Raw genomic sequence first — 9,102 nt, 5'->3', positions numbered from 1 at the left:
CTAAAATGTAACGATACAACATGGCTGCTGTGTCAGATTGAAAATATATCTTCTTTAAGTAGATAAATTTGGGGCGCTGCGGTAGTGTAGAGATTAACGCATAGCTATCGCAGGTCGGAGCGTCAAGGTTCAATTTGGGTGCCCACCCTTTGACCACATGAGATTCCTGTGGGTACTCTGGTTTCCTCCCACAGTCCAAAGGCCTACCGATTAGTAGGTTCATTGGCCATTGTAAATTGGCTGTGATTAGGCTAGGGTTAGGTCGGTAGGCTGCTGGGCAGTCTGGCTTGTTGAGCCAGAAGGGCCTATTGCAAACTGCATCTCTAAATAAAGAAATATATTTCTAGATGTGTTTTTTTCCCCTCAAATCTTACCATTTATAATATAACCATATAACAATTACAGCACAGAAACAGGCCATCTCGGCCCTTCTAGTCCATGCTGAACGCTTACTCTCACCTAGTCCCACCGACCTGCACTCAGCCCATAACCCTCCATTCCTTGCAACACACATAAAAGTTGCTGGTGAACGCAGAAGGCCAGGCAGCATCTATTGGAAGGGGTACAGTCGACATTTCGGGCCGAGACCCTTCGTCAGGACTAACTGAAAGAAGAGCTAGTAAGAGATTTGAAAGGGGGAGGGGGAGATCCGAAATGATAGGAGAAGACGGGAGGGGGAGGGATGGAGCCAAGAGCTGGACAGGTGATTGGCAAAAGGGATATGAGAGGATCATGGGACAGGAGACCCAGGGAGAAGGAAAAGGGGGAGGGGGGAAAAGCCCAGAGGATGGGTAAGGGGTATAGTGAGAGGGACAGAGGGAGAAAAAGGAGAGAGAGAGAAAGAATGTGTGTATAAAAATAAATAACGGATGGGGTACAAGGGGGAAGTGTGGCATTAGCGGAAGTTTGAGAAGTCAATGTTCATGCCATCAGGTTGGAGGCTACCCAGACGGAATATAAGGTGTTGTTCCTCCAACCTGAATGTGGCTTCATCTTTACAGTAGAGGAGGCCGTGGATAGACATATCAGAATGGGAATGGGACGTGGAATTAAAATGTGTGGCCACTGGGAGATTCCTTCATTCCCTCCATTCCTTTCCTGTCCATATATCTATCCAATTTAACTTTAAATGACGACATCGAACCTGCCTCAACCACTTCTGCTGGAAGCTCGTTCCACACAGCTACCACTCTCTGAGTAAAGAAGTTCCCCCTCATGTTACCTCTAAACTTCTGCCCTTTAACTCTCAACCCATGTCCTCTTGTTTGAATCTCCCCTACTCTCAATGGAAAGAGCCTATCCACGTCAACTCTATCTAGCCCCCTCATAATTTTAAATACCTCTATCAAGTTCCCCCTCAACCTTCTATGCTCCAGAGAATAAAGACCCAACTTGTACAACCTTTCTCTGTAACTTAGGTGATGAAACCCAGTTAACATTCTAGTAAATCTTCTCTGTACCCTCTCTATTTTGTTGACATCTTTCCTATAATTCGGTGACCAGAACTGTATACAATACTCCAAATTTGGCCTTACCAATGCCTTGTACAATTTTAACATTACATCCCAACTCCTATTCTCAATGCTCTGATTTATAAAGGTCAGCATAATACTGTAGTTACATCGTGATGAGCTTACACTGGCAGTTTCCAGCTTAACTCCAGACAGAATATTTAACGAAGCAGCAGTGATTCCCACTTGCTTGTATGTTGGGGAAAAATGGACAATGTGGAGAAACTTTGCATAGGCTTCACTAATAGTCTCTACAGAATCCTCTAAAGGTGGGAGGAGAAGATGGCAGCGCCACGTAGTGCGCGCAGCTCTCCGGTGAAATGATATCATATTTGTTAAATAGGGTGCCGTGCACAATTCTGATTTGATGGAGACAGCTGTGAGAAGCACGGAGGAACATCTGGAGAAACTTCTAAAATTCCCAGTTCACTGCCGCTGCTACTGTGCGATGGAGAATCTCCAGAGGGAAGGCCCCAAAATCCCTGGCTTTGCCTGCTGCTGGCGACCGAGTCTGGGGTTGAAACATTTGGCAGAGATGGTGCTCGGTACTCGGTGTTGGAGGGCTGGTCGGAGGCTCGAAGTTTTCGGACGACTCAGAGTTGGTTGGGCATGGCAGAGAGAGTTTTCTTCCTTCTCCCGTCTGCGTGAGATGTGGGACTTTCGAGAGACTTTGAACTTTTTTTTACCGTGCCCATGGCCTGTTCTTCATCAAGTTATGGTATTGTGCACTGTTGTAACTATATGTTATAATTATGTGGTTTTTGTCAGTTTTTCAGTCTTGGTCTGTCCTGTGTTTCTGTGATATCACACCGGAGGAATATTGTATCATTTCTTAATGCATGCATTACTAAATGACAATAAAAGAGGACTGCGTGTCCTCATAATCTAATCTAAATCTATTGACAGGATGTGAGAGCCAATTCCAACATCCTATCCAAGGCCCCCGTCTCCAGGATCGAAGCTTTCACTATGTTTAGCCACCGTCAAAGAGTGGAATAATCCCTTGCAGACTGACACTAGACTACAGAAACAGGCACGATAATCCAAGCTCCCACACAGCAAATGATTCCAAGAGGACGGACTGAATGACTGCCATTATGTTATTGCAGTTCACGGAATCTTGCTGTGTACCAGGGTGGGAGCTGAATTTCCTATATTGCAATATACATTACACTTCAAAAGAATGCTATTGGCTGTAAATGGCTTCGGGGCACTGTGAAAGGAGCTACGTAAATGTAAATCCCTTTTCCCAGCCAGCCAACGCTGACAGTGGATTCTGGGGTAGAATTGCCCACATCACATCTTGGTGATGTAAACCGAAGTGAAAAAGGACAAATGGTTTTATCTCCTACAGAACTGCTCACAGGTGCTTTATTATTATTCAGTGCTGTCTCAGTATGATTAGGTAAATTAGAAACTCCTACAGAACAGGTTTACTCATATGTACTTCTCGTCAAAAATCCAGTATGGTCATTTTATTTTTCTTCGTCAGCTGCTTTTTCTGTCTCTTCCTGTTTATGAGGATCATTTTTCAACACTGGCTAAGTGGGGCCCTGTTTTGCTTCTCTTCCTACTACAGGGAGTTAACCGAGTAACCACAGGTGGTTGTCAAAGTGGTCGGTTGTCACTTATTTTGCCACCTGACCTTTATAAGTGAAAAGATTTAATAGCACAAGAGGTTCTGCAGATGGTGAAAATCTTGAGCAGAAGATTTTTGAACCATTTACACCTTGATCTGCAACCACTTGGCAGATATCTAGAGGTAGTTTTCTGGTGACTATGGCAGTTTTAATTAGTTTAGGCTAATTAGGAAGCAGAAGTGAATGCTGTTTAAAGCAGATAGGATGCTGAAGTGTAATAACCTTGCATGGGGAGACATAGGATTGACAGTGGGGAACTGCATCATCAGAGGTGCTACGTTTTGGCTGAAATGTTAGTCTGAATTTCTCTTTTCAGCTGGGTGTAAAAAATTCCCATTGCACTACTTTGTAGAAAAGATGTCTCTGCTCACCTGGCAATATTTGTCATTCAATTGACGTTGATTAAAAATCACGTATCTAGTCATTAATTACTGTTATTGGGGGCTTGTTGTGCAGAAATTGACAAAATTATAAAAGTCACCTAAATCACTTCATTGTCCGTAAAGGGCCTTGAGGGTTCTTGGGCGTTAACGTGGAAGGTGCTATGCAAATACAAGTTCTCCTTGCAGTTCCGCCTGGTCTCATCTCTGACCAGTTGTCTGTCCACTGAACCACCCCTTGTACCTTTACAGGCAAGTCAGTACTCAGCTGATTGGGAGGCCTTCTCCATGTTGCAAGCCCTACCCCAACACTCCCCAGACATGATTGGACAGCAATGAAAATTTGTAGAAGGCCAAAGGTCAATAGGAAGTTTGGAAGTCAAAGCCCAATTGCCAAAGCTCAGGGTCTACGAGTCTGAAGCCCACTGGGGAAATGAGAGCCTGTTATCTGTGAGTCCTCTAGAAGGCCAGGGGCCTGCTCTGCAGTTGGAGGACTGTCTGCTTCAGTGACTGGGTGTATTGGGGGGGAGAAAAGGACCTTGTTTTGCAGTTGTTGTCTCTTTGCTTGTCATATTTTGTGTTCTGTGTTGGTCTGCCAAGCATTGTGGGCACACTAATTTGGCGCCGGAATGTGTGGCGACACTTGCAGGCTGCCCCCATCACATCATTAGGTTACAGAATAATAGAACAATACAGCACAGAAACAGGCCCTTTGGCCCATCTAGTCTGTGGCCAACCATTAATCTCCTTAGTCCCATAAATCAGCACCCAGACCATTGCCCTCCATACCCTTCCCATCCATGTACAGATCCAAATTTCTCCTACATGTTGAAATTGCCCCTGCAACTACCTCTTGACTGACAACTTGTTCCACACTTTCACCACCCTCTGAGTGAATATGCTCCCCCTCATATTCCCTTTAAACATTTCACCTTTCACCCTTAACCCATGATCTCTACTTCTAGCGTCACCCAACCAATTTACCACATTATCATCCAGAGAGTTGTTATAGATGACAAACAACAATGGACCCAGAACTGATATCTACGGCACACTGCTAGTCACAAGCCTCCAGTCAGAGAGGCAACCATCTACTACCACTCTCTGGTTTCTTCCGAGGAGCCAATGTCTAATCCAATTTACTACCTAATCTTGAGTGCCAAGCAATTGAACCTTCTTGACCAATCTCCCATTTAGGCCTTTGTCAAAGGCCTTGCTAAAGTCTATATAAACAGCATGAACTGCCTTGATTTCATCAACTTTCCTGGTAAGCTCCTCAAAAAACTCCGTAAGATTGGTTAGACACCACTTACCACACACAAAGCCATGTTGATTATCCCTAATCAGCCCCTGTCTATCCAAATTCTTATATATCCAGTCCCTTAGAAAACCTTCCAATAACTTTCCCACCACTAATGTCAGGCTCACCGGCCTGTCATTTCCTGATTTATTAACAGAGCTGTCCTTAAACAATAGAACAACATCAGCTATCCTCCAGTCCATCAGCACCTCACTCATCGCTAAGGATGTTTTGAATATCTCTGCTAGGGCCCCTGCAGTTTCCACAGAGTCTGAGGGAACAGCTTGTCAGGTTCTGCGGATTTATTCCTCAAGACAGCAAAAACATCCTCCACTGTAATCTGTATAGGTCCATGACCTCGATGCTGCTTTGCCTCACATCTTTAATCTCTGCGTCTGTCTCCCGAATAAATACAGATGCAAAATATCCATCTAACATCTTCCCCATCTCATCTGGCTCCATCGTAGGTGACCACTCTGATTTTCCAGAGGACCAACTTTGTCCCTTGCTATCTTTTTGCTCTTAATATATCTGTAGAAGCCCTTAGTATTGTCCTTCTCTCTGTCTGCTAGAGCAAACTCATATCTTCTTTTAGCACTCCTGATTTCTTTCTTAAGTTTCCTCTTGCATTTACCATAAGAACGTTAGCTATAGGAGCAGAATTAGGCCGTTTGGCCCATCAAGTCTGCTCTGCCATTTCATCATGGCTGATCCAATTTTCCTCTCTGCCCCAATCTCCTGCCGTCTCCTTGTATCCTTTCATACCCTGACCAATCAAGAATCTATCAATCTCTGCCTTAAAGGTACATAAAGACAGCCTCCACAGCTGCCTGTGGCAAAGAATTCCATAGATTCAGCACTCTCTAGCTAAAGAAATTCCTCCTCATCTCTGTTCTAAAATGATGCCCCTCTATTCTGAGACTGCGTTCTCTGGTCTTAGGCTCTCCAATCATAGGAAACATCCTCTCCATATCCACTCTATCGAGGCCTTTCACCATTCGATGGGTTTCAATGAGGCCACCCCTCATTCTTCTGAATTCTGGTGAATACAGGCCCGGAGCCATCACACGCTCTTCAATGACAAGCCATTCAATCCTGGAGTCATTTTTGTGAACCTCCTTTGAATTCTCTCCAGTTTCAGCACATCCTTTCTAAGATAAGGGGCACAAAACTGCTTACAATACTCCAAATGAGGCCTCACCCTTGGTTTATAAAGTTTCAACATTACATCCTTGCTTTTATATTCTAGTCCTCTTGAAATGATTGCTAACATTGCATTTGCCTTCCTCACCACAGACTCAACCTGCAAGTTAACCTTTAGGAAATCCTGCACAAGAACTCCCAAGTCCCTCTGCACCTCAGTTTTTTTGTATTTTCTCTCCATTTAGAAAATAGTCTACAGACTCATGTGGAACACCAGTAGTCACTGACAGCCAACCAGAAAAGGTTCCCTTCATTCCCACTCTTTGCCTCCTGCCCTTCAGTCACTGTTTTATCCATGCTAGAATCTTTCTGTAATACCATGGGCTCATACCTTGTTAAGCAGCCTCACATGTGGCACCTTGTCAAAGGCCGAAAATCCAAGTACATAACATCAACCAATTCTCCTTTGTCTATCCTATTTGTAATTTCTTCAAAGAATTCCAACAAATTTGTCAGGCAAGATTTATCTTTGAGGAAACCATGCTGACTATGGCCTATTTTATCATGTACCTCCAAGTATCGAGACCTCATCCTTAATAATCGATTTCAACATCTTCCCAACCACTGAGGTCAGACTAGCTGACCTCTAGTTTCCTTTCTTCTGCCTCTCTCCCTTCTTGAAGAGTGGAATAACATTTGCAATTTCCCAGACTTCTGGAACCATTCCAAAACGTAGTGATTCTTGAAAGATCATTATTGATGCCTCCACGATCTCTTCAGCCATCTTTTTCAGGACCCTGGGGTGTACACCATCTGGTCCGGTGACTTATCTACCTTCAGACCTTTCAGTTTCCCAAGACCTTTCTCTCTAATAATGGTAACTTCACACACCATGCCCCTTGACACCTGGAGCTTTCACCATACTACTAACGCCTTCCACAATGAAAACTGATGAAAACACATATTCAGTTTGTCCGCCACTTCTACTTCTCCAGCATCCTTTTCCAGTGGTCCGATATCCACTCTCGCCTCGCTTTTACATGTTATATATCTGAAGAAACTTTTGGTATGCTCTTTAATATTATTGGCTAACTTACTTTCATATTCCATCTTTACCTTCTTACTGACTTTTTTAGTTTCCTTTTGTTAGTTTTTAAAAGCTTCCCAATCCTCTACCTTCATGCTCCATTATATGCCCCTCTTTCTGATACTCCTCCAGAACCTGATCTAGTGCCACCTGCCTGTACCTGCAATACACCTCCTTTTTCTTAGCCAGGGCCTCAATATCTCTCAAAAACCAAAATTCCATAAACCTGTTATCCCTGCCTTTTTATTCTGACAGGAACATACAAACTCTGTACACCAAAAATTCACTTTTGAAGGCCTCCCAATTACCAAGTACACCCATGCCTGTGCTTTGCAAGTGTTCCAATCCACACTTGCCAGGTCCTTTCTGATACCATCAAGACTGCCCTTTCTCCAATTTGGAATCTTAACCCAAAGACCAGAGCTAACATTTTCCATAATTATCTTGAAACTAATGACATTATGACCATTAGATTGAAAGTGTTCCCTTCCTATCACCTGCCCTGTCTCATTCCCTAATAGCAGATCTAGTATTGAACTCTCTCTATTTGGGACTTCTATATACTGACAAAGGAAATTTACCTAAACACATTTGACAAACTCTTTCCCATCTAGTCCTTTTACAGTATGGGTTCCCAGTCAATATGTGGAAAGTTAAAAATCACCTATTATCACAAGCTTATGCTTCTTGCAACAGCTGTGATCCCTCTACAAATTTTCTCCTCTAAATCCCATGGATTTTTGGGTGCTCTATAGTGCAGCCCCATTAATGTGGCGGAGCAGACTCGATGGGCCGAATGGCCTACTTCTGCTCCTTTGTCTTATGGTCTAATGTGATCATATCTTTCTTATTTCTCTGTTCTATCTTAAAGCCTCAGTAGATGAGCTCTCTAGTCTGTCCTGACTGAACACTGCCATAACATTTTCTCTGTCTAGTATTGACACCCCTCCAAATTAATCCCTCCTGTTCTATCACATCTAAAACAACAGACCCTCCTGCAAACACAACTCACGAATGCCTCCAATATTCCACGTGCTGATCCATGCCCCATGTTCATCCACCTTTCCTACAATACTCCTTGCATTGAGTTATATGCAGCTCAGAACATTAGTCCTACCTTGCTCAACTTTCTGCTTCCTGACTTTGTATCTATGCTTGATGGCATCTTTCTCCACGACCACTCCACCATCTGTTCAGGTGTTCTGGTTCCCTTCCCTCTGCAAATCTAGTTTAAACCCTCCTGTGCAGCACTTGCAAACGTTCCTGTGGGGATGTTAGTCCCCGTGCAGCTCAGATACCAACTGTTCCTTCTGTACGGGTCCCACCTTCTTTGGAAAAGCACTCAATGATCCAAAAACCTGAAGTCTTCCCTCCTGCACCGCCTCCTTAGCCACATGTTAAATTGTATGATCTTCCTATATTGGGCCTCACTAGCACATGGCACGAGTAGCAATCCTGAGATTGCAATCTTGGAGTTCCTATTCTTCAACTTAGCACCCAACTTCCTGAATTCTCTATGCCAGAACTCATCACCTCTCCTACCCACGTCATTGGTACCGGTGTAGACCACGACTTCCGGCTACTCATCCTCCCCCGTAAGGATGCCGAGGACTCGATCTGGGATGTCCCTGATCCGAGCGACTGGGAAGCAACATATCATCCGGGAACCTCGATATCATCCACAGAACTTCCTTTCTGCTTCCCTAAACAACGAGTCCCCTTATCACTTCAGCTTGCCCCTTCTTGCCCCCTCCCCTCAGAGCCACAGAGCCAAACTCAGTGCCAATGACCTGACTGTTGTGGCTTTCCTCTACTAGGTCATCCCCCGCCCCCACCCCCCCAACAGTATCCAACGCGATGTACCTGTTGTTGACGGGAATGGCCACAGGGATACACTGCACTGACTGCCTATCCCCTTTCCCCCTCCTGACAGCTCCCTGTGATCCCTGTCCTCCCTGTACGTCCTATCAACCCCTCAGCCTCCCAGATGAATTGGAGTTCATCCATTTTCAGCTCCAACTCCTAAACTGTACGTTTGAAG

This window comes from Mobula birostris, chromosome 9 (genome assembly GCF_030028105.1).
Source record: "Mobula birostris isolate sMobBir1 chromosome 9, sMobBir1.hap1, whole genome shotgun sequence".
NCBI lineage: Eukaryota > Metazoa > Chordata > Chondrichthyes > Myliobatiformes > Myliobatidae > Mobula > Mobula birostris.
Note: the sequence above shows the minus strand (reverse complement) of the source record.